We start from the raw sequence: 6,000 nt of genomic DNA, 5'->3' as shown, positions 1-6,000 counted from the left end.
ATCAGGTGTAGACGTCAGCATGAACACGCATCTCAAAGCTGTGAAAGTGACCTCGAAGAACAGAGAACCGGGACAACTGGAAACATTGAGTATTCGAAGAAGTAACATTCAATATTTTATTCTGCCAGACAGCTTACCTCTGGATGCACTACTCGTGGATATTGAACCGAAGGTGAATTCTAAGAAAAGGGAAGCTGTTGCAGGAAGAGGCCGAGGCCGAGGAAGAAGAAGAGCACGTCCTAGGCGATCATGTCTCCCAAGATTACTTTTTCAGAGTGATATGTACTTTTTGTACAGGTTTGGTTTGTGCCAGTTTTTAATAAACAAAAATGTAGGAAAAAATAGAAAAAGATGTTCCACACCCTTCACCTTAGGGAAGTGCAAATTAAAGCCACAAGGAGATTTTATTATGTATCAACCAGATCGACTGAAATAAAAAGTAGTGATAACACTAAATGCTGGAGGGGATTCAGAGAAACTGGATCACTCACACATTGCTGGCAGGAATGTGAAACAGTACAGCCACTCCGGAAGACAGTGTAGCAGTTTGTTAAAACACTAAATACATGCCTACCATGGAACCAAGCAATGGTGCTCCTAGGCATTTATCCCAGAAAGATGAAGCCTTATATTCACAGAAAAACCTGGATGTGAATGTTTGTGACAGTTTGATTCATTATAGTCCCAAAATGGAAACAACTCACATGTCCTTCAATGGATTAAACGAACTGTGATACCTCCATTCTATGGAATATTATGCAACAATAAGAAAGAATAATTACTGATACAAGTAACAACCTGGATAAATCTCCAGAGAAGCAGGCTGAGTGAGAAAAGCCAATCCCAAAAGGTTATATGCTATATGATTCCAGGGAGAACATTCTTGAAATGACAGTTACAGTGCTGGAGAACAGATTAGTGGTTGCTAGGGTTTAAGGGGAGGTTGGAGACAGAGCAAAAGTGGGTGTGGCTATAATATAGCAACATGAGGATCCTTGAGTGATGGACTTGTCCTGTAGCTTGGCTGTTTTCAGAGTCAAGATACTGTTGATATTGTAATTTTGTAAGATGTTACCATTGAGGGGAACTGGGTAAAGGGTACATGGAATGTCTTTGTGTTATTTCTTATAACTGCATGTGAATCTACAATTACTTCAAAATTAAAAGTTTAATTAAAAAATAGGTATGACCCCTTTGCTGATGGGGTTTATAGTACTCTGGAAGAGAGAGTCATTAATTAAATCTCTATGTAAATACATAACAATTCAACTGTAATAATGCTTTAAAAAAGAGGTGTCTAGTCCCAGGAGAACATGTGATAGGTAGGATGGGTGACCACATAATTTAGTACTCAAACTGGGACACTTTTGGGAGTGAAAGGAGGTGCTATTATTAATGAGGCTGGGAAAGTAAGCCTACGTTGGGGCTCATAGTCACCCTAATAATAGGTGGGGGGGGGGGGCTGAGGTCAGGGAAGGCTCCCTGAGGGAGGTGAAACTAGACCTACGATCTGAAGGAAGATTGAGAGTGAATTAGGCAGGTGGGGAGGAGAAAGGCAACACAGGCAAAGACCCCACAGCAGGAGAGCCTGCACCTGTGGGAGCAGGGGCACCCAGGGTGCTCCCAGGAGTACTGGCAAATAATCCCTGCCGGGTTTTCTGCAGGAGAGGCCTCATCTGGACTCTGGTTCTTGTGACCTGAGCAGCACCCCCCATTCCTTCTGCCTTTCTGATGCTGAACTTGGGTGTAAACCACGTTTGTTTTCAGGCTATATTTAGTTCCCTGCTTTGCTCTCTGCTGCGCTTGAACAATTTTCCAAGAACTGCCAGCTCTCTTAGGTCCCCTGTGATGCTCCTGATTCTGAGTGTGGATGGGTGAAAAGAGTCATGGCCCAAGCTCAGGGGTGGGAGGGCTGCAGGGCATCCATGATACATCATCTCCTTCTCCTTTGACTGCAGCTACATGGCCTCAGGCCGTTCTTGAGGGTGTCCATCCTTTTCCCCAGTGGGTGCTTCTTCTGAGCTTCAGCACGCTCTTTACTTGGCTCTCTTGCTCCTCTGGAAGCTAATCCCTGCCCTCTCTTTCTCTACCCAGGCTCCTCATTCTTGCTTCTCTTGTATCCAAACTTGCACTCAGGAGATACCACCATCCATGGGTTGCTCTCCTACTGCTCAAGCTGCCCCTTCCCAGGCTCATCTGTGTGTCCTCCTGGCTCACCCTCTTACCAACGTCAAGGGTCTCAGTCAGATGCTTTCATTTCCCATGCTGTCTTAAGAGACCTCCTTTTCTCTAGAAATGTAGCATTGCTTTTAGAGTCACTGGGGAGAAAAGTAAAATAAGAACTGTTTCCTCCAACCTTCTTTCTCATTGCACCCACCTCATTGGATTGATGCCCTTCTCTTCTTTTGGAGACATGGGTAGGGGGCAAGGGTTGACAAAGTTGTTGATGACTTTCAGCAGCTTAATGCGTGTGTTCTTCCCTGGAGGTTGTTATGTTTCCATTGTTGACGTTACTTCTTCAGCCTGAACTTGTTACTTGAACACAGGCCTGGAATTCATGGACCACAATTTTCTCTTCCTTACTAGGGGTGTCATTCAAAGATAAGGATGTCACCAACCAAATCATCACCCTCTTCTTAATTGCTAGGCATGTTGCAGGAACCATGTGCCCCATCAGTAACAGCTACCAGCACCAGTTCTCATTGTGTGTCCTTGTGTGGGGACAGCAGAAAGAACCCTGGCTTTAGAGCCAAAGAAACCTGAATATAAATATTGCCTAGGTTATGTTGTATGACCTAGAGCAGGAAGATAATCTAAACCACTGTGTAAGAACTTAGCTCTGACGTCAGACAGATCTGGATTCAAACCCCTAGTTCTGTCACTCACAAGCTGTGCAACCCAATCTCTCTGCATCAAGGTTTCCTCATCTGTTAAATGGGGACAAAGTACTGACCTCTACAGGACCGTTAAGAAGAGTAAGACCATTTATAGCCAAATTTACCTAGCATTTTATCTGTGCCACACTTTGTTCGACTGTGCATTAAATTAATCTTTACTATGACTCTGTACTGTAAGTATTTTCACCATCCCCATATACATATGAGGAATGGAAGCACAGAGATGTTAAGTAATTTGTCCAAGGTCACACAGCTGGAGTTGGGATGCTTGGCATGGGAACACAGGTAATTTAGTTCCACAGTTTGGACTCTTAAAATCAACATTACTACACATCTGGTCTAGAGTTAGTGCTCAGGGTATGTTAACACTCATCATTAACATCAGTGTGATGGCCTTTATCATCACAGCTCCACCTGCATGCATTTCTGTTTCTCAGTCTATGGACTGGACCCAAGGAACACTACTTTGGCAGAATTAAGTAAAGCAATGGCATAGAAGCCACAGAGGGGGACTTAAAGTCTTATTAAATGTCAGTGTTGATGTTGTTCTTTCCTGCTCCTCCCTTCTTTCCTCTTTCTTTTCTGCTTTTCCTAGTCATAAAGTCTTTGGTGCCTTTATGGCCAAGCTTCTTTTTTTGTTTTTTCAATTTTTAATTAAAAAAATTTTTTTTTTTTTTTTTTTTAACAATGGCCAAGCTTCTTAATGTTACTTCCTATACTGGGGCATCTGGGTGGCTCAGTCAGTTAAGTATCTGACTTTGGCTCTGGTCATGATCTCAGGGTCCTGGGATCCAGCCCCTCATCCAGTCCCTTGTGGAGCTTCATGCTCAGTGGGGAGTCTGCTTGTCCCTCTCCCTCTGCCCCTCTCCCCGCTTGTGTGCTCTTTCTCTGTCTTAATAAATAAATAAATAAATAAATAAAATCTTAAAAAAAATGTTACTACCTATACCTATGACCACTGGGCATATGGTCACCTGTGGTAGGGAAGAGCACCAATCAAATCGTAGAGCATTTGCTTCTTTAGAAAGTGCACACGTGCTAAAAAGAACAGATGACTAAAAGCTGCAAGCAGAAGTGTTATTATTTACACTCATCTGTGTCACCTATGTTTGCACATTTATCGCGGGCCAGTGCTGTGCCCGTGACTGGGCAGTTGCGGAGGTTATAGTGTGGAGCAAAACGGACACTTCCTGCCTTCATGGACACTCAGTGGTAGGAAGTCCTGATCCCAGTGGTCTTCTGACTGCTTTCATCTGCATTTCAGGGTTTGTTTTATAATCATTTCCCTCTGTAGAAATTCGGAGACTTACAATGTGAACTGCTGTTTTGATGTTAATCAATTAATTAATTTCCTATTTAGTTCCAAAAAGGATGTGAAGTGGCTTATCAACACTGCACAGATATAGTAAGACCGAAGAGTATCAAACAATAAAAGCAAACAGTATTTAGTAAAAGGGGAACAGAGGATAAAGATCTTGTTCTGAAGACAGTTAGAGCAAGTGAACCTGGGACTCAGCTTGACTGTAGAGACAAGAGGAAGACAAAGTGAGAAGACAAAGCCACTTTAAGAAAGTCTTTAGAAAAGGATGTCAGTTTCACAGGAGACATCCACTTTTTCCTGGCTCTAGCTTTTATGAGGAATTTGTCTTTAGATCCTAATATAAGGAGTGCTGAACATGTTATAAAATATGAGAAACAGGCATAATTGGAATGCTTCTCTGTATGTGATGGCCCTGGGTGCTGATGGCAAGATCTATTACAATATTAAAGGTTTTGGAGGGGGGGGGAGAGAGAAAATGAATATGAATGAGAATGTATTTATGATGTCAGGAAGAAGAACAGTTTCCCAAAGTGTTATTTCACTGTGATGGTTAAAAAAAACAAACAATCCTGAAAGAAGTCATATTAGGGTGGCAGTAGTGTAATCTCATGGGTAACTTACAGGATACTGTTTGCTTTCTCCAGTTGTTTGTAACAGGGACAGGAGCCTGGAGGGAAAATGTATTCTCAGTAGGGCCTTCTTTGCTCTCCCCATCGGACCTGGGTGAGAGGGTTAATCCGGCTCCCAACATGCCTTTCCTAGCCGAAGTAGGCATTATACCGGCAAGGGAAATGACAGTCCGTTCTAAGCCTAGCCTCTCTTTTAAATTCCAAATAAATATTGGACGGCTCCCATCTTACAGCAATAAAATTTGGTGATGGTGATGAAAGTGATGGTGGTGACAATAATGGATTCAGTGTCAGGTACCATGGGATAGTGGGGGTGGACTTCACGGAAGAGCTGGCATTTAGAGCAGACCATGACGGAAACTGTGCCAGACGGCAGAGTACAGACTTAAGGAATATGGTAAGAAAGTTCATGGAGGTAAAGCAGTGTGCGGAGCCTTCCTGCCATTCTGAGAAGCTTGGACTTTATGGACAATGGTTGGTCATGAAGAATTTTAAGGAAGGCGATCCATGACATAATCTTCCTAAAGATTTTTTTTTTTTTTAAAGGCATCTTTGGGGACACCTGGGTAGCTCATTTGGTTAAGTGTCTGCCTTCGGCTCAGGTTATGATCCCAGGGTCCTGGGATCCAGTTCCGCATCAGGCTCCTTGCTCAGTGGGGACCCTGCTTTCCCCTCTGCCTGCTGCTCCCCTGCTTGTGCTTTCTCTCTCTGACAAACAAATAAAATCTTAAAAAAAAAAGGCATCTATGGAACTGTGCTGTCTAAAGCAGTAGTCACTAGTCACATGTGGTTATTGAGCTTTTGAAATGTAGCTAGTAGTTGAAATGTTAAGTAAGTATAAAATATACATCGGATTTGGAAGACCTAGTATAAAATACGTAAAAATGCTTCAATAATTTTTATGTTGATTATGAGTTGGAATGAAAATATTTTGGATATATTCAACTCAAGAAAGTATATTATTAAAATTAATTTCATTAATTTTTAATTTTTAATGAAGCTACTAGAAAATTTAAAATTAACTATGTGGCTGACTTGATTCTTTTATTGGACTGTGCTGGTGTGGAGGCTGGCTTGAGGAAAGAAGAACTGAAGACCAGGAGAAGACAGGAAGTCATAGTAAAACCCTAAGACAAGGGGGGATGAGGGTCAG

Source organism: Ursus arctos, unplaced genomic scaffold (assembly GCF_023065955.2).
Source record: "Ursus arctos isolate Adak ecotype North America unplaced genomic scaffold, UrsArc2.0 scaffold_7, whole genome shotgun sequence".
Taxonomy (NCBI): Eukaryota; Metazoa; Chordata; class Mammalia; order Carnivora; family Ursidae; genus Ursus; species Ursus arctos.
This window is presented reverse-complemented; position numbering follows the sequence as displayed.